This window comes from Tympanuchus pallidicinctus, unplaced genomic scaffold (genome assembly GCF_026119805.1).
Source record: "Tympanuchus pallidicinctus isolate F22 unplaced genomic scaffold, pur_lepc_1.0 scaffold28, whole genome shotgun sequence".
NCBI classification, from domain to species: Eukaryota; Metazoa; Chordata; class Aves; order Galliformes; family Phasianidae; genus Tympanuchus; species Tympanuchus pallidicinctus.
In genome coordinates this window covers 2,578,853-2,599,253 of record NW_026294745.1, presented here as the reverse complement: position 1 = coordinate 2,599,253, position 20,401 = coordinate 2,578,853, and the positions used below count along the sequence as shown (strand labels likewise).

Here is a 20,401-nt window from a genome sequence, read left to right as displayed (position 1 = left end):
AGTGCCTGGAGAGTCTGGGAATTCATGGCTTTTGGTTAATGTGTACAAACACAGGGGAAAAAAACACAGGGTTTTGGTCGTGAGGGTGACACAGACTGTAGTGGCATAACATGCAAGTATCTTTGTGGCAGTGAATCTTGGGTGCTCTGCGTAGTGAAATGCTGTGGAACTGCAAGGCTGGAATCTGAAGGACAGCTGTCTAAGCAGTGAAGGGGCAGGGGCTGGTCTGCTGTCACTCTGAGCAGTTTTCCTAAAGAGGACCTCAGTATTGAGGGCAGCAAGAGTTCATGGCTGGAATTCATACTCGGCCAACATTTCTATGCTGAGCAAGCCTGGTCTATCAAAAGGCTGTTTGACCAGCCTGTGTCCTTCTGCTCCTCTCTCCATCAGGGAACTTGCTTGTACAGCAGTTAATGGGGATGCTGGGACAGAGCCTTGCTTGTTCAAATTTCAAAGAGCATTGCAAGGAATGTGAGAGTGAATGGGCACGTTAATCAAAGAAGTCTCATATTTGGGAGTTTGATTTATACCTGAGCACCTGATGCCGATCATACAGGCTGGTGGTTTGACACCAGGTTATAAAACCCCTCACAGAGTTCTTGCCCTCCACCCCTTCCAGACACACCAGGCTGGAAGCAGCTCGTATCTGTGTCCCACATGCCTCACTTGAGAGTTGCTCTCAGCCTGTTAATAGGCAGTTGTGAACTCAGCCACTCCACGTCTTCTTTCTGTCCCCTCCAGCCCAAATCTGTTCACTTTACAACACATGAAAGAGACCTCTATAGGATCAGACCATGTTACACCCAGAACAGACTGCAGTTCCTAAATCAAAGTCACGCTCAAACTTTTTTTGCTTTTCTGCCACATTTATAAGCTCTAGCTGGGATCTAGAAAGCTAAACTAAGATTTCTGTTGTCACTAGTGCCTTTGTTGAAGGTCTGGATTTCACGTGGGAAATCCTGTGCTATAATTACTTGCAGAATGTATCCTTCATGCTGGGAAACAGATAAGTAGCAGGATGTTTCACCATGCTGTAGCCTGCCCTCAGTCTGAAGCTCATGGCATGTCTAACATGACAAGGAATGGCCACCAGATTGCCTGCAGTGTGCTTGTGGCACTGTTGTGGTGATTAGGAGCCAACCTTGAATTCTGAGCTCCCATTACCAAACCAGTTCATTCATGAGGCTTCAGAAATGCTGGTAACTTTGATCATTTCAAGTCCTAGCATATAAATGGGGGTGCCAAGCTCAGACTTCAAAGTCTATCAGTTCCCAGATCCATAAAAGGATCAACAATGTCATCGAGCAGAAGGTCTGACAGAGGATGGAGGGGGAAAGCACATTCCTTTCTTCCCCAGAACTCAAAACTCCTGGGCCGTGCCTGGAGGAGGCCGAATGCTTTGGTGTGATTGCTTCTGGTCTTTTCTTTCCTTCTTCACGTTGTAAATTATTTAGGTGACAGCATCAAGATCAGAGAGAAGCACAAGAAAAACTCTCAAGTAAATGCTTTATACTCCTTGGGATCATCTGTCCAAAGAGCTCTGCTTGCTTTGTGGGTATGGGGTTGTATTCAGCCACAAAACATCCCTGTAATAGCTTACAGCTGGGGAAACTGAGGCATGAGGCTGTTAAAACGTGACTTGGCTAAAACATCTGCAAAGTGTCTGCCAAACTGGGAGGAGCGTGTTGTCCCCTGACAGCTCCCCTGCATCTGCAGGAGCATGCTTCCTCCCTCCAGCAGCTTGCCAAAGGCTGCATAAGGAATCCCCTGCTCCTACACGTCTTGCCTTTACTTTATTACATGGCAATTCTGCTTCCATGGCAACTTGCTGAAAGGCCCAGCAGACCTGCTGCACAGCGACACCCAGCCTGCTGGCCAGTTCCTCAAGTCCCACACCTCCAGTATATTACATATACCCTCAGCTCTCTCTGCACTCCCACTCTGAAGCATTATCAGCCTTTTTTTGCAAAGCCTTGGCCAGCATACAGTCATTTTGTGGGAATTCTGATCCACCTAAAACTCTCCAAATGATGGTTCTCTCACTTGTTTCTTCTCTTTAGAATAAGATATGGGATTTTTAGAGGTGCTCTCAGGAGCTGCTTTCTGCTGGACTTGATGCTGTACTATTCCTTTTCTGAGTCAACACGCAGCGTTGAGTGTCAGCCTCCCTCTGCATGCTTCCATGCACTGCTTGATTATCTAGCCAGCTGAATGGGGACATTGTCTTGTTTTGTTTCTCTGCATGTGCGGAGTAACACAGTAGGTTTACCCTACCATGAAGTTCAAGGTTGCTATAAATACTTTCTGCCTTGTCATGAGTTATGCATTTGTTATAGTTCCCTTCCTTGTCAACAGCCTTTCTCAAAGTTGGCTATAGCAAAAGCTCTGGGATGCACACAGCTCGCCCAGAGCACCTGATCCACCACGACTGCAGCTCCCTCAGTGGCGCAGAGATGTCTGGGCTCCTGAAAAGCCATACCTGCTCCAACCATCCAGTTTTAGTTGTGTTCTTTAATAGCACAGTCTGTACCCTGTTCGGTGGTGCTCTTCTGCTTGAATTGATTTTCTAGTATCCTACTTCTGCAATTTCTTTCTCCTTGACCTAGGAAAAAAATAAGGGGAAAATTATTTTTAATTGCAGAATAGGAACAGGAGATTTTCCAGTGTGAGTTCAGCTGCACAAAACCCCTTCAGGAAACACATGAGGGTATGCCTCTCTTCTTGGCCTCCATCTCCTAGTCCTGCTTTAAATCAGTGATATGCAGTCACCCTAGGGCTGGAACATGGTATCCACTGAGCAGCATGTGATAAAACCACCTGTCTGGTTTTAAGGGCAGAGCAGCAAATGATTTTGTTCCTCTTGGAAGTTACAGAGAGTATGGGGAAGCAGTCTGTAGCTGGCCCAGAGGGAAGTGCCTGGCCATGGCTCTTAGCTCAGACAAAGATTGCTTGTGCTGAGAAAGGTGATTATAGGTGAACTGAGGTTTCTCACAGCCCCAAGCCAGTAGGTAACCCTTGTCTGGAGTCTGGTTGTTGTTGGCTCTGGGCAGGCTGTTGGGTGCTGGAGGAGGTAGGTGTCCAGTGAGAGCTGATGATGTTTGTGCTGTTGGCAGCAGGCAATCTGCCCAGCATGCTTGTCCGCCAGAAGGGTTTCTGTATTCCTGAGTGGGATACAAACCTTTCATTAGGAGCCAAGACAGACTTACCTGCAAATTCAGCCTCCAGCGCTGTAAGGGCAAAGATCTCAAAGTTCACCCTATCATTAGAGAAGCAGGAGCGGTAGTTACGGCTAGGACAGCAAAACTAGGCTTTTGGGGCCTGCCACTGGATATTTTCTGCCTTGGCCAAATCACATTTATCTTTACAAAGTATCCCCATTTCCTCACCTCTAAAATAAGAATGACTCCTTCCCTACAGCTACTGAAGAAAAACTTGATAGGTATTGGCTTAGATTGTGCAAAACTTAAGTTTTCCCTCCTAGAAGCAACTGCTGGCACCCCACGTGTTGCAGGGCTTTCACCTCTAGCACTGTGTGCCTGCAATGCCTTGAGTTTTGAATTCTTAGAATCAGAGAATGCCCCGATTTGCTGACCACGTTACAGCCTCAGTGATGGCTTTACTTCTCTAAAGAGATGTTGCAGGCTGGAAATAAAGTCTCTCCAAAAATACAGAAAGATAACTTCTAAGAGGTAGATTTGTATTGAGACTTGAACAAACAGATTTTGGTTTCCATACGAGTCTGTTCCTTTCTGTTTCTTCTGCAATCTGAAATGTCACCAAACTTGTCTTGTTATACTCCTATGGGCCTATAACCCCATCTTTGGGGTCTTCACTCTGCTTTCTGTGGGCTGCTGGCATCACTGCTAAGATCAGCCAGAGCGCCTCTTCCAACAGCCATGTCTGCAGTCAGGCTGAGGGGAAAGCAGAAACAAACTGGGGAAATGGCTTTCCTCCCTCCTTGGGGTATAAAACGTTCTCTTCTTTCAAGTTAATTTGTTCTGTGAAAGTTCCCCTTGAAATCATTTTCCAGCAACTCTGAAAGATCAAATAGATTATATTGAAAGCTACTGTAGGATGGAGTGCCCATTTGGATTTAATAAATGCTGGTTTATGGAGCTAGCCTCATTATTTCTTTGGGATAAACCTATAGAGAATGGAGAGGAGGAAAGATTTTTATGTTTCTGAAAAATTTATCCCACGAACAGTAAAAACATACCATAGAAATATACCAGCCACAAAAATGACATCTTAAACACAGTATTTATGACTTTCTATATTTGTTTTGCATAAACTTTTCTGGTTTCTATTACTAAGATTGATTTATAGAGTTTATTTGGAATAAATGTAATGCATATTTAAAACAAACAAAGCCCCGATCTGCTAAGCACCCAGGAGCTATAAAAGCTCTGCACAGTTCAAACTGGGACCCTCTGAGTCCTTTTTATTGGAATACCTTTTTCCATTTAAAAAAAAAATACAGGAAAATGGTATGAAAGGAGATGAAGAAAAGCAGTTTGGGAAAATGCATCTAGCCAGTGTTTGGGCTAGAATTGGACTGAGCTCTTTATTCAGCATCGTGTTCTGTTCCTTAATGAAACGTTCTTTATCCAAATGGAAATTTTACCACGAATATCCCTTTGCCCTGATTTGTCTGGGAGGTGTGGGGAGCTGAAGGCTTGGAGGGAATTGAAAATTTCTCAGAAAGTGTTTTGGTTTTACTGAAATCCACGTAACTTTGGAAGACGCACCGAACTAGAAACTTGTTAGTAATTTTTCCATGGGAGCATTCATTTCAGCCTTCAGAAGTTATGGAAAGCAAACAAGAACCTGAAGCAATTTGCCTATAAGCCATCGGTGATTGATTTGTAAGTGAGCTAATTGCGTGTTTTAGCGAGTGGGGGGAAAAACAGTAAAACAAGGGTTGTATTTATTGATTTATTTTCAAAATACATAAGTTGCCTTTATCTCCTCTTTCTTCCTGTTCCCCTAACAGGCTTGGCATCTGCCCTGTTCTTTCCTATAACTGAGTGCATTCTTAGTGCATTTCTAGATTAGCTAAAATAGTACTTTTTCTGTATATCTTGGGTGGGTTTGCAAGTCATCACAGCATAAAGTCTCTCTCAGAATCCCAACTGATGTTCTCACATGCCAACAGCAAAGCACCTGGGTCTTGAATATCCAAATTCAGCGGCATTGGGTGAAGAAAATTTAGGATCATCCTGAGCTTGTTATTAAAAATATGCTGGCAGATTAAAACTGAAGCTAATCAGCTTTTAAATAACTTAAAATTATAATTTCAGCTACGTTTGCTGAAAACATGCCTGCTGCCACAGTGTCTAAGTTGATGCACACAGGAAGGCTGCACGCTTGTGTTCTGTTGACAGCTAACCAGTGGGTCATATTCCTGCCTTTGGAGTTGTTATTCCACACCTCTGAGATGGCAGTAAATGGCAGAAAAATGGGATATTCTTAGTCCAACTCAAGATAGCACGCTGGCCTTGGTATTGTCATAGGCCTATCTGGATTAAATCACACTGCTTTGGAAGCCAGGGTACACTGGAGGGCGTATTCACATGCTGCTGGTCTCATAGACCATGTTTGGTGAATTGTCTGCTTGTGCTTCTTGGGCTGCTGTTAAGCTTAAACCATCCCGTGTGACTCCAGTGTCTTGTCTGTGACACGTCCCAGCAACTCCACATTGCTTGGGCACAGACAGCACTGAGAGTCCTGATGCAAAGTGTGCCTCCCACCTTGCCAAGCAAGAACGCTTCTGCTGAAATAAATGATTGCCCATAATGAGCACTATTTGACAGAGAAATAATTGGCTGTCACACAGAAGTACTGATGTAACTGGGTTTAAAAAGCATCTTTTTCAAGTTGGCTGAGCGCAGAGCCATGGGGGACAGGGCCCTGGAGAGCAGCACTGTGAAACACGAGTCATCTCCTATGACCTTTGTGCACAAAGAACTTTCACCTCCTGCTACCGGTTGCTAAAAGGACATGCATGTACTTCTAGTAAGGCCTTTTGCTCTTCTGTAATTGTCTGATGCTGCACTCAACAGGAGTTAACTTCAGCATCAACAAGGATAGCAAAGGCTGGGACCATTGTCCTCCTCAGTCAACATGGCTGCAGCAAAAATATGGCCACTGTGTGGGGAAAATGGATCCCTTGAGGAGGGACAGAGTCACTTGTTTGTGTAGGCACCAACTAGCAAGACAGCAGGTCTGGTTTGAATTTGGGAAGGAATAAACAACAATTGGGTGACTGCAAGCAGGTTCACCACACAATACAGTAAATTCCATTCCTTTTATTTTTCTCCTTTTGCTTCTCCGTATTCCCAACCCTTTTCACAGATCATCTTTTTCCCCCTTCCTATTCGGAGGCTCTGCACTTCCTCACACTGCCCTGGTATCTTTCAGGCAAACACAGAAAATGGAGCTGTTGAAAGAAAACCCCCAAAATGCAAACAAAAATGTCTTCAGATTAGGCAGATGATACCAAATCTCACCTGTCTGCTGGTGAACACATGAAGAGCAGATGTGCCCTCTGGCACCAGTGAGTTATTTAGAGAACTGTGAACTGAAAGGCATCAAATGGCCCTTGTGGGGCTCTGCAGGAAAGCTATGTCTGCCAAGGACAGAATGGCTATGATTAGTAGCAATGATCATGTGCATTTGGTCCAAGCAACCGTGCTACACTGTGCCCTGATAGCAGGGAGAGAGGTTGGGAAAAAAACATGTAAAGCTTTACTAATAAAACTGATGGTTATAAGGGTCCCACAGCAATAGAATGGGTAGGGTTCCCAGAAAAGAATTTGTTGGGGCTCAAGAGGTTGCTTGGGGCAAAACTCAGGAGACTGGATGCCTACTGCCTTCACCAGCTGCTGGTTATCCCCTAGAAACTTGTCTTGTTCTCCTGGATAGAAATAACTGTGATGTACTGTAGCATGTGCCTTGTTTGTGATGGCTCCCATCCAAAGCCTACTGATATCAGAGGAATGCTTTGCAGAAACTCAGAAGGATTTCAGATCAGACCTCAACCTTTGCAGCTACTTTTATACTGCTTTCCTGCCAGGACTCGCTGACCAGCCACCCAATGTAAGAAAATCTGCATGAAGTGTCAGTCAGGGTTCAGTTCAAGTGACAGCTAAATATGCCTCTCTGGAGATGAATGAGAGCCGGTGGGCTTGAAATGCAAACAGCCTCAAACAAAGCCAGCCAGTGTCCACACCAGCTAGTTTTTAAATCACATCGTAGCCTTTGACCATTAACACTTCAAACACCATCCAACTCTTTGAAAACTCAGCTCATTTATTAACGTTCCTATTAATGTCCCATCATATTCTCTTCAGGTTTGCATCCTGGACTGGTCAAAATGCGGCTGCTCTATCCTGCGTGGGCAAGGGTAAAGAGTAGCCCTGAGATACTTTAGAAGAGACAGCACGATCTGGTGATGGGATGCAAAGGTCTGAAGTCTTCCTTTGTCTGTCAAGCATGTGCTCTTCAGGTTTGGGTAAGTCATGGTTCCTTCCACTCTACTTTCAGGTTGAGTCATTGCTCTGAGGCCCCAGGTTGGCTGCAGATGCCTCTGGCGTGGTATAGTTCTGGGAAGAGCAAAGAGTTTTAAAGCTCAGTGCTCTACTGCTGAGTGCCATATACAGGCACATGCCTGGAGCAGTGCCTATGGGTCTAAACTTCATGCCAGACTTATCCAGGTAGCATGACACAATGAAAGAGACACAGTTTCGAGCAGATACTTTCAAATCTCAACATCAAGAGCAGGACACTCTCAAGTGATAGCCCAAACTTGGCAAAGATCTACCTAGAGAAATAGTGCTTTTGAGATTAGATATCTATTGTACTGGTTCACTCCTGGCTGAGGGTCTCCCCACCAGTTTGTGCCACTCTCCTCCTTTATAGAGAGAAAGAAACAAGCCAGTGAAGGTCTTAGAACTGCCATGATCTGAGGAACTGCCCTGACTGACAAGAAATGTTCTCCATGCAGAGTGGTACAGAGACCTTTCCAAAAGGCTCTGGGTTCTCTGTATATCACAGCATGCACACCTATGTTTTCTGGGGCTCCCCACACAACAACTGACTTGTACACTCCCCTTGCTGGGTTTGGAGCTCTTCTGCTTTCTGGATATAAAAATGTTCTTTAGAGCAAAAGAACTTAACTGTGTTGTTTTTTTTCCTGCTCTGTGGACAGACACAGTGCAAGCAGAGCGAGCATGAATTGCACCACACTTGCTGCTCACCAGCTGGCCAGGGGAAAACAGTGCTTGCTTCTGTCTGGGCTTTGGGGCTGGAAAGGTGAGGCCAGCAACAGGAGTCAAGACAAATAGGAGCCTGTTTTTGATTTGTCATCTGACCCCTGCCAGTTCAGAGCACCCTGTCTGTAATCGTGACCTAAATTAAGCCCAAATGCCATCAGCAAGACTTTCTCTCACAATGCAAGTGTTTCCAGGTACCTAGCCAAAGATTTATAATCCACCTCTAATTACATTCTTGTTTGCGTCTGCTGTCATGCTGGCTTGGTCTTTCTGTGGTTCGTTAAGTCAAAGAGCGTGCCTGGCCCTTTGTGCTCCCAGCCTGTGTTCACAGACAGCAAGGGACGCCCATGGCTGACAGTTTAGCTGCTGGAAGAAACCTGCTGTGCTGGGCTGTGTGTCTTTAGTAGCCCAAATATCATGGGAAACATTTTGGCTTATTAAATCCTTGACTGCACAGTCTGCTGTCCACGGTGGGTTCATTTGATAGAAATAGCTCTGGCAGCAGCCCAAGAGCAAGAAAGCTGCTTTTCTCTTAAATGTGAAAGGAGACAAAGTCTTGGTGTTCCCTGCCCAGCCAGCTCTTGCCTTTTGGATGGCAGATGACCAGCATCTTTTCCAAGCTGTGTTTTTGCTGTGAAGCTGAAGATTTAGATCCTTAGAAAGGCAATCTGTATTTGATTACCAGTAATTAGTAGAGATTCTCCAGTCAGGGTGCTGGAAGGACCAAGATGGAATAACATGCCTTGTGACACCGCACGTGGTTACAGCAGTAATTATTACAGGCCTTGCCCTGCTAGGGAGCATGCTGGGCAAGGAAAGTTTTTATTCTGAATTACAAAGGCTCTCTGCTCCCCAGAAATACGGGAACAGTTTCTGAAGAAACCTAAACCAAACATAATCTGTACTATTTCCTGCCCCTTCTTTGTCTGCTGCATTTTCCCTCTCAGTGCCAGTAGTTCAAGTCTGTGTGCTATGATTGTGATGCTGGGGCAGAAAAGCCAGGCAAATATTTCATATGCACACATGTGCACGTGCACTGAGCAAACCAGACATCCAGTATTTAGAAATAAACAGTGTAAAGAGATTTGGAAAAGCCAGCGTTCATGCCAAGATGTTTAAGAGGCATCTTGATTCAAGTAAAAGCCTCAACTCATTTCCATCTTTATTTTTTTTCACTGTTGAGTTAGTCACTTCAAATCAAAATAGATCATTTCTGTTTCCAGTTCATCAAAACAAAGTGCTTTGTCTTCTACTTAGATTTTAAGGTGCTAAATGCATCCAAATATTTTCTGTCAATAAACAAGCGTTTTACTGATATCAGAATGTTTTGTTAAAGAAGTTCTACCTTGGAAAAACTCTTCATCTTTAACTATGAGGTGCAATTGCTGAGGAAGAAAGACTCCTCCCTGCGACCCAGTGCCTGGGCTGGTGGTGTTGGAGAGACCATTCAAGAAATGTGTCTGATTCCACTGCTGTCTCCTGTCTGCATCACTCAGAGAGCTAAAATCTACAGATGCTGTAGTCTGTAAAGTGGAAACTGCTGCTCTGCAGTTCAGTAAATTTGAATTCAGTTTAGTTTTTCTCACTGATTTTCTTTGGATTCAGCAGTCATTAAAGGTGATGAGAATCTTGAATGAGATCCAGTTAGCTATCACTAAACATAGAAGTGCAAAACTGATGAAATTATTTCTTCTTAGAAATAAGAAGAAAGGAAAGGATAGTTAGAAAGGAAACCATAGTTATGTAGTGCATCTCTCCTGACATGTATGCTTGGTTGTGGGATTGTGGTTTGTCTTTGGTCATGCGGTGTATTTTTGAAGGGGAATTTGGACCAGTGGTATATACATTGCCCCGTGTGCATTCTAGTTTTATGTGTAGTGGATTTGAGTAAACATGACAGATTGGAACCAGGCAGGTTGGCTGTACTTTTACCTGCTAGTCTTAAAGAGTGGAGGCTGGGTGATGACCAGACATAACACGTTCTGCTGATCTGACTGTGCTTTTCAAGAAGGGAGCAGTTGCTTCAAAATCTGCTCTCCTAGTAGTCAGGACATCAGGAATCTAACTTCTAGTTCGGATCAGTTTGTGTCACCCATTCTCACTCTGCACACCCTGCAAACAGCTCACTGCTGATCAGGACCAGATAGTCCAAGATGGCACTTTTTTTTTTCCTTTTGCCATGCAGAGATCTCCTGCCCTCTTCATCCTCCCTCTAAGCCCCCATGCTGCTGGTGGGACTGTTCTGGGATTGCAAATATTGTTGTTTCTGGGAACCTGACGGCTGTTTTGTTGTTTGTTTTTTAAGGAGGAGAAGTTGAAGGGTAATCCTAGGACCCTCCAGTGGCCAAACATGGGGTTTTCATTGCAATCAGGGTAGGTCTCTAAGAATCCTTTACCTGCAGGAGACTGGGGGAACATCATGGCAGCATCCTTGTTTGTTTTTTGTCTTGGCACTCCTTCATAAAGATTCAGGCACCTCACTGTCCTGGAAATCTCATACAATGCCAGACCCTGGAGGGAGAAATTCTCTAATACCATGTTCCACGGCGCTGTTTGCACAGCTGCAAATGGCACATACAGAGCAGATGGCTTGCTGCTTATAGAGCAACATTAATTTTATTGATTGGCACACGATACACTGGGAAACATCTCCAAAAAAAAGAGTAACGTAGGAGAGAAGCATGAAGTGAAAGCTGTATGAGTCCTGGATTTGTACATTTGTTGCATGCAGAATGTTGTACTGAAGGAGATGATGATCATGTCTTCACTTCCCTGCATGCTTTGAAGATATCTGAGCTGAATCCTGCCGCACAGGACTTTTCATCCTGAAAGCTTGGGCTCTTCTGTGGTGCTGCTGGCAGTTATTAAAACACAAAACCCTTTCTTGCCTACAAATCTGTGTGCTTGATCTTCCCAGCCCAAATCCTACAAGTAACATGCACTTGTCCCCGGGGCAGCTTGCTCAAATAACCACAGCTCTGCCGGAAAAAGGGCTGCTTGAGCCTCAGGGAATTAGGAGGAGAGGTTGAATTATTCCCAGCATCCAAAGACCAAGAGGTTCCTTCTTCTTCAGCAAATGTTTTCAGTTCCCACTTGGTGAATTATTGCTACGGATTTTTTTTCCCTTCAGTGTTTCCATGAATGTGGTCGAGGCTCTGATCCAGGAAATGGAGGGGGGGGGGGGGAAACCTCTGAAAAATGTATCGCACCATTTCAAAACTCAAGTGGAATTAATTAAATCCAAATTTCAACAGTGTGTCCAAACTTGAGCTAGGCTCAAGATACACTTCATAAGGTTCAATTTCAAAACAATCCCTTTGCGCACATGCAGATAATTTAGGGAGATTTCTGTGTATCCAGTACAAAGCAGGAGCTGCTTGGGTACCTGAGCTTAGAGGGAAAAGGTATTATTTGTAGGCCAGCCTAGAGAAAACCTTTTTCTGCCTGATTCAGTTTCTCCTAATCCTCTGCTCAGCAAGCAACAGATTGGAAAAAGAGTCAGGAAATAGTGTTGTGGAAAGGAAAGCCAAACCATTTGAAATGGAGATGCTGTGGCTGGTACGCTCACAGCTCTGCTTGCTGGAGAAGTAAATAGAAGTGAAAGGAGGTAAGGGACAGTAGAGAAAGCATTTGTGATGTCAGCTGAAACAAAACAGTTCGATGATAAAAGCTTTTCTAATTGTGATTTCGCCAGTGAAATGAGGTTACATTGCAGCTCTCTGTCCTTCCATCAGTTAAATTAACACAATGGAACTTTCTGCATCATGGAAGACAGAATGGATTTAAAAAATAATGCTAGTAGGGTGGAGCTTTCTCAGATGTTTTTCAAAGTCCAAATGCCAAATTCTTTCCTTATTTTCATGTGTGTGTCCCAGCTAGCTGTAAGGAGGTTACACATGGGTCAGTGAGGAGCAGGACTTGCTCTCTAGTGTTGCATTTGACAAATTATTTCTGTCATGTCTTTTTATTTATTTTATTTCTTTCCTTGGGGAGGAAACTAGAGTCTCTCATTTGCTTTTGCCTTGCAGTGGTGGCCTGGAGGAAAGTTGAAGGGGATGACTCCTACATGAAAGATCAGTTCTGCCTTTTTGGTCTCTGCAAGTAGGGAAATTGTGATTTTAGAGCCTGGGAAGATTCTTCCTCACTTCTGTGAAGCAGCACCATGTGTTGTCAGTGAATTCTCTGCCTTGGCAGGGATGTTGTGGGTGGATGTCCTGAGACAGAAGTGTCTCTTTTCAATGGAATTTCAGGTGCACTGTGAGTTGATAAACTCAGTTTCAGATGAGAGTAAAGCATTCCTACCAGCTTGTTTAAATCAAGAGGAAGGAAATGGTTGCAGGTCTGCAGCCTACAAGAAGATTCACGGACTAACTTCATCATTATCAGAACAATTTTATCTGCAAATGTGAGTCATCACTACATGTAGTGTATAGCAGCAGTTGTACCTTGTGGAAATACCGTGGGCTTTTTTGATGGGGACTGCACAGTGTCTGACCAGGCTCAAATTCTAGAAGTGAAGGAAATGAATTCAGGGCTCAGATTCACTCTGATAGGGCTGGGAATCCATCCTGCTGAACTTAAAAGCAGCTAGAACTGTCAGTACAGTGTTTGATGATTTGAATGCATTTGTTCTAAAGACCTCCCAGCCAGATGCTACTCCTGCTATATTTCACACGGGGGCAGAGAGTTAACACCAAAACCTGAGCCAATTGATAACAAAAGCAGGTAAGAGCTAGCTGGCTCTGTGGCATTACATGTCTGCCTTTTCCTTGTGGCTCCAACATTGGAAAGACATTGAAACTGTGATTCAGCAGAAGTTCAGGAGCTGAACTAATCACCATGCAAGCATTACTCCCTGTGAAACAGCTACTGACAGCCTGTTTGATGCTCCAAGACTTTAGCTGGGGAATTGGTACTTCCTTCTGCATTGCATTAACAGTGTTGCAATTTATGTTGCCTGATGCCACATGGCAGCAACGTGACCTGAAACAGTACGACAAAGTTGCTTATGCAGTGTTTTTAAGTTGAAGAGAAGCCCTTTCTCCCATTTTGTTTTTCCCTCTTATCAACTGCTCAGTGAGCTTTGATGCTTTATTTTTGTAGTGCAGACTTGTCTTCTGCTTGTCTTCTGCTGGAGCTGGACCCTGCAGCATCTGGACCCAAACTGCCCAAGCAGCAAGTCTCCCAGCTCAGCCAGCACCACAAGCCAGGTAAGAGGCAGCAGAGTGCTTTGTAATGGTGGAGGAGCAGAAAGGACTGATTGCAGATTGCTGCCAATGGCACGGAGATTGCTCAGCTTTTGTCTCCCTTTTCTATGCACCCCACCAGTTTTGAAAGGACTCGATGTTTCCTAGAAAATCTTGAGCCTCTGTTCCATAGCTCCTTCACAGCTCATCCTTTCAGACTACACTCCCCTTTCGCCTTCTCTGTTTTTCTTTTCATGTCTGTTGCTTTCTTTCTCACCTCTGGAGGAGAGAGCACGTGCTGGTATTCCTTCACAAGCAGATGCATTGTCAGCCACTGTTTTTCCCTCCGAGGCACATTAAGAGTTTACATGTCCCCTGGTGCCCCCCAAGCTCTGCTTTCTGCTGCTTCATGCTGATGCTGAGGTCTCTCCTGTTTGTCTTCTGTCACTCCGCTCAGGTACCCTGCGTCTTGTTTCCTTGCACATTTTTAATGTCTTTTGGAGGTTAAAAAACAAAACACAACAAAAGAAAAACAATTATATCAATATAAGAATAGTAGTTTTGTATTCCTGTTTGACTGCTCCTGGGATGCTTTCACATGTGGCAGGCATACTCAGACAATCAATCATGTGCATCCACAGGGTGTAACTGTAAAACGGTGCCTGACAGATGAAGATGTCTCTTCCTTTTCTTCTGTGCTGTGTTTAGGATATTTTTAGAACTGCTGCTTCTGTTGTGCCAGGGCTAGTTTCCCCTCCCTGACAACCAGGCATATCCTATTGGATATGAGAAAAGCAGATAACGGTGCATCTTTTGAAAATTAAACATTAAGATCTTCTTTTTCCCTACTGTTCCTCTTTGGAGCAAGGAGGTAGACAAGGTTGACAGATGCTCATAAACATGGAATAAAGTTGGGACAGAGATGGTTTACAATACACTTGGTCTAGCAGAGCATAATCTCAGATGGTTCAGTTCATGGGGCACAGTGTGAACAGGTGGGCAGTAACCAGCCTGTTGTTCTCTGTAGAGACTGCTGAGCAGGTACTGCTTCCAGTGAGCGTGCTGAAGGGGAACACTCTGGAAAACTCATATAGCAAGAGCACGTGCTGCAGCTGTGAGTGCTGGGGCATGGAACTGCCAAGTACAGGAGCACTGATTTGCCTGTTTGTGTCTCTCTTCTGTCTGACTAAAAGATTTCATGCCACTGCTCTCTGCAGTTCTCACTGTCCAGCCCAGATACTCCAAGTCCTCTCTGACATTCTGACTTGCTTCTCACATCTTTTTTCACTTTCAATATCCTCTATTTCCCTGCATTATGAGCACATGTTCTTCTACCCAAGGCTTACTACATGCATAGGTGGGATTCATCCTCTATACAAAAGGCCTCATGAAATTAGGGCACTTTAAGAGGACATGTTAGACAGCCACTCCAATATGAAACTGAACCTGCTGGGTGTGATAGCACACTTTGTTTTATTCTACATTACAGTTTTTAGAATGTTAATTGCTTGTGTCCCATAGGTTGTACAAGCCGGGCAAGAGGCATGATGGACAGGGTTTTGCATTACATGTTCTCCATACTGTAATTAAACTAGGGCCCAGTGCAATTCATCATCTTCCCCAGCATTAGAACCCCTTCTGGGATCTTTTCAACCTACCTCCCTTGTATACAGCCAGCCCGAGAGAAAGGACCTCAACAGGCAGGGAGGATCCAGGCAGCAGACATTTCTGCTTTATGCAATAGGCAAACATGGAAGTAAATAACATGTGTAGCTTTGCTATTAAGCTTGATCTTGTTAGGGGGCAATAAATGTTCTCTGTGATCATTTTTCTTGTAGGATATCAACAGGGGATAAAATTGTGGCTCTGGCTTTGCTCTTCCTGTTCATTAGTGCTTCATGCCCTCAATCTGTGGCTGTTTGCCATGACAGCTGCATGTCCCCCATTTCCTTCAGAGTCATTTTGCATGATAGATGCTGGCAGCTCTTGGGTTTTGCTTGTCCCTTCCCCTTTGCTCCCTTCTCACTTCTACAAAACTAACTTTGCAGCAAATTGTGTCTAATATAAATGGAATGGTTTGGGCAAGATACCTGTTTGCTGGAAAGAGAAATCAGAAACATCTGGCATTCATTGACTTTTAAAGGCAGAGAAATGACACAACTGAAATGCAAATACGGAGGATTTCCAACTACTTCTAGAGGGATGTTATTTTAGTAAATTAAACTCAGATAGATTTGTTCTAATTGCCCCTAGCCATAGCTCAGAATATAGCATAGACTGGGCTACTCATGTGATTATATACCATGAACAAACTAGCTTTGTTTCTTCAGACCCGTATTTTTCATCTCTGCTCATCTGCCTTTGTCTTCTCTGCACAAGATGGCTGCTTTAAGTCCTGAGAACACTACTGGAGCAACCCCCTGAGTCTTTATTCTCCATGTTTCTGCTGAAAAAAAGCTGCTGTATCACAGCCAGAGTCAGGTATTTATGCAGTGTCTAGGGGAACTTGAGCTGGGGGCAGAAAAAGCATTTGCCTCACCCCCCACTTCTAGGCTGATTTCCAACGGGAGATCCAGTGAATCACTTAGTCTGGTTATCTGGGCATGCAGGTGGGAATGAGACAGATGCTTCCTCTGTCCAGCCAGAGGCAGCTGGCCTGGCAACGTGGTGCAGAGGAGCTGAGTGGTGGCCTGATGGCCTAGAGCTGCAAGGCACTGATCAGTAGTTAAAGAACAAAAGCCAGCCCTCTATCACACTTCAAAACAGTAGAGCTTTATTTAAACTTGAAGAGAAGAAATGAGTCTTTGGCCTTATGTGGGGAGAGGAGACTGTGCTTCTAGCTGCCAGTAGTGCATACTTTCTAATTCAAGAAGGAGCAGTAAGGCAGATCCCAAAGACAGCAGCAGGCGCAAGCCCAAAAAAATCCTGGCTTTGCCCATGGAGAGACTGAGAAGTTGGATCCTCTAAAACAGAGGCTACTTTATGAGTAGTCAGAAACTGGGCCACACACAAATCGGGTGTACGAGGGTAGCAGGGCACGACTGTATTTCTTTTGCTGAGGGATCTCCTGGCAGGTCAGCAAGTAATAGAGCACACTGCAATGTCTCCCTTATTCGTACACAACAGGTTTTAAACTCCCCACATCCCCAGCAGTGGCAACGTCCAGATGGATGTGAACCCACAATTTTCTGCAGCACAGGTGTATGTGAGGAGATATCTCCCCTCACAGCCTTCCCCATGTTTCTCCCACTGCCCTCTTTGCCATTCCTGGCTGGATTCTCTGCTCTTGGATCTTCCCCTGACAACTGAACTGATTGAAACACCTTTAATGGTTTAATCCAAGTTGTCCTTCAGTTCCACAGCCCTCTCAGTTGTGGGATACTGCAGATACTTCAGGACTTTTTTTTCCCCCATCCTTGAATCTTATAGTAGAAACCTTAAATAATTTTTCCTCAAAGTAACCCATGTAAAAAACATTATGTCTGATAAAACTGGAAGAAGTATAACGAGTTAAAAGTTGAGCTGAGAGCTGGGGGAACTAAGCAGAACAGTGTGAGCTTGGGTATCTCTGCTTGCCCATTTATTTGACGGATGAGCGAGGGGAGGACAAAGATTGGAGTGCTGTAGGGCTCTGATCCCTACTACCTGTCAGAACTAGTCGTAAACAGGATAGGGAGAGGTTGCAAAGATTTGGTCCTGTTGCCCTAAGCTCTGACCCACAGTGTCCTCCTGCCCACGCAATCTGTCGCGGTGAGAGCAGACTGTAGCAGACACTTTGCAGATGGACTCTGAGCCAAGGCTGTAAGACCCAGTTTGGCTGGTCTTCCTTACAAAGGGGAAGCATGTTTTGTTTTTCCTGGGCTGTTTTTTGCAACACCACTCACTCTTGTCTGGGAGAGATGCCAACCCCTTCCAATGCTTCTCCCCAGTGAGTGGAATAAATCTTCTTTCAACCTGTCTTGAGCTCTCAGAATAGCATCCTCAGGTATGACATGACATATTCTGTTGCCGGGCTGTCTGCTGCAGGCAATCTCCTCTTTCTTTCTCCTTAGACCTCTCCAATTTATACAGAGCCATTGGGACTGGCATGTTTTGTCCTGTTAGAGATGCCACAGGGACTTCAGGTAAGAGGAGAAAGTCTTGCTAAGGGCTCTGGCATCTGCTATGCAGTGCTAATTCCCATAGCACTAGGATGTATCTTAGAGGGCTCCTAGGCTCATCATTTCACATAGCTACCAAGCTTTTATTGACATTAGAGCACAACACATCCCATAGCTGACTTTTATCTGCAGTGGGAAACCTCATCATTTCCAATCCTTGGTTGAATTTTTGCAGACTATAAAGCAAACATGATCACAAGCCTTTCATCTTCATTTAAATGCTGACTCTGAGTAATGCCAGCCCCAAGCACAAGTACTTCAGTAGATTGGAGCAGCACTTTCTTGGCTCACCGCTCCCCTCTCAGACCCAGGCAGCCAGATATCAATCTCTGTTGCCAAACAAAACCTTGCTATGCTTTATGATGGGATAGGCTGCTCAGCACCCAACCAGTGATGAACCTCTTCTCACTCAGCAATGAGGCATTGCAGCAGATACCCTGGTTATGCCAATATGCATCTTACACAGCCTTCCATACAGACCTTCTAGAACTGCCTCAATGTAGAACCACCTTTTCCTTTAAAAAAAAAAAAAAAGTGTTTGCTTCATCCTTTCCTTTCATCCTTTCCTTCTAAGAAGCTGCATCTGGATTGCTGTTGGCCGATAGAGAAAATTGAATGATTCTTTGATGGAACTGGCTCCTAGGCTAATAACCTGTCCCAGCTGGTTTGGCATCTTGCAATTCTCTAAAAGACATCTCCTTCTCCCTTCTTCATGTTCTTGCCAAGTGAGCATTGCTGCACTGCATCCCTGATCTTTTCTGACATACCCTTTCCTGTCTTGGATTGCCCTGTCTGTGGCCAAGATACTGAACTCACTTGAACCTGGGATCAAAGAAACCTCTGGAGTTAGAGGGAAGAGAGTGTGCATAGATGCACTCCTTGGACAGCTGACTGGAACAAGCAGGTGTCTCAGAGTCCTTCCTGTCCCAGAGAAGAGAGCTTCTTTGCCTGTTGCAGCCTTGTATGGATCAGGCCAACTGCTGCATCCCAGCAGTGCCAGCTGGAGTGGCTGAGAGTGAGGGTAATTGGCCAGCTTTGAATGAGTGCCCAGCATCTTTAGAAATACATCAAGTAGACCCAGCTCAAGTTCAGTTAGAAACAGCAGTAGGAGTAAACCCTGGAGGTAGCTAGAGGCTAAGTCAGAGAAGAGCAGACATGGGCACACAGCATATGTCCTGACACACTTTCCACGGTGCCCTGAAGTTCCTTTCACCCACTCAAAGGAAACCAAAAACACCTGGAGATTTTAACTGTCCACTCAGCAGTTGTGAAATCAATCCATGTTAAATCCTATGCTATAAAATAGCAAACAAAATCCATACTTCCTTTGAGAGAGAGCAGTGCGTCTCAAAAGAAGTATTTGTGTGTGTCTGCCACATCTCTGAGCCCTCATCAAATATAAAAGGACCCACAAGGCAAAGATATTTCTAAAATACAGCACCATCTAGTGCTGCATTGCAGCACCTCATTGCAGGCAGCCTGCCTGTCCCCACCTTGGCACCCCAAAGCACTGGGGGTCCACTTCTTTCTTTCCTTCCCCGCTGTGCCTTTCAGAGTGGGCTTTGATTTGGTTCATGTGTTGGATGGCAGTGTGTTGTCTGAGTGCTGCCTGAGCAAGTCTCTCTGTGTACTTGCAGCATTCCAGCAGCCTCTTGCATAATTCATGGAGAAATTCTGTCAAAACTTCATCCAAACCCCAAATCATATGCGAAATGCAGCTGGAACCCATCTTTGCAGATTAGAGCCATTGCAAACATTCCTTCCCCCTGCTCCACCACACCTTGTATTCCTGAGCAGTAAAATGAAGGCCGGCAGATTTTCTCGTTGCGCAGAAATGCTGCTGCTGAGTGACGCAAATAGGGCTGGTTATGCGAGCAGCAGCTGTGACCCAGTGCTCCATAGAAACACAAAGGGGGTGGACTATTGCTGAAGGCCTGTGGTGGGTAAGAGAGGTAGTACCAGCAAGTTCAAGTTCACGATTTAAAGCTATGCATTTGTACTGGGGAAAAAATCCCTGACAGGATTGAAAGCTGCTGGTCTAAAGTATCTCTTTAAGTGGGATTAGAGCTGCTGCAAACTCCACCTTTTAGGTGTGCAAATTGTTTGACCAAAAGCAAAGCAAGCTAATGATTATGGAGTTAATTTCACCTAGCTTTTCACCACCTCATCATAAAAACCAACCTTACCATGCTTTTTTTTTTTTTCTTACACAAAATTCAGAGTTTCAAATTAAAAACAAATTCTTCTCAAGTTGTATCTAGAACTTATGTAACTTAATTCACAACAGAGTAACAGAGCACTAATAGCTCCTGTTAATCAGAGCAACCTTTAAATCCCAGCACTTCACCCTTTCAATCTCAGGCACTAGGAGGTGAAACCCTTGGGCTGTGGGAGTGAGGAGGGGGCAAACAGTAAAGCAGTAAATGCTTGCAGTATTGCCATCTGATTGACTTACTGTGCAGGCAGGTTTCCTCCTGCTTTTCCAAGGTAAAGGAATGTTGTGTGAAGACAGCATAGTTTGGAAGTAATTTTGCATGATGTATGTTGTACTTGGGGTAGAAAAGGTTTGTTCTGTGGTAATATTACTATGGGAGATGATGTTGTAGGAAAGTTCTTTTCGCAGGCAAGTACACAATGTTTTCTCATGTCTATTCAACTACTTAACCTGAAAGACAGCACGTTGTTTCTTTGTACCAGACTTTGTTATTTCCAGATTCCAGGAGGATAAAACCAATGTCACCATGAAGGTGAGAAAATTTGGAAGTAGAACTGCTAACCGTGT

General features: G+C 44.5%; 1 protein-coding gene across 11 annotated transcripts in view; it reads left to right on the top strand.

Moving 5' to 3' along the window:
* CCDC92 (coiled-coil domain containing 92) overlaps positions 1-20,401 on the top strand; it is a 107,564-nt gene that overhangs the window by 26,768 nt on the left and 60,395 nt on the right. For 7 of the 11 annotated variants that reach the window (XR_008208646.1, XM_052691051.1, XM_052691049.1 and 4 more), the window contains 3 exons: positions 7,353-7,513; positions 12,302-12,678; positions 13,377-13,483. The exons of 1 other annotated variant lie outside the window; for it this stretch is intronic. The gene's annotated coding sequence lies outside the window, so the exon portion shown is untranslated. Of the gene's footprint in view, positions 1-7,352; positions 7,514-10,578; positions 10,647-12,301; positions 12,679-13,376; positions 13,484-20,401 lie in introns of all 11 variants that reach the window. 3 more of the 11 variants (XM_052691056.1, XM_052691054.1, XM_052691057.1) reach the window with 3 other exon arrangements.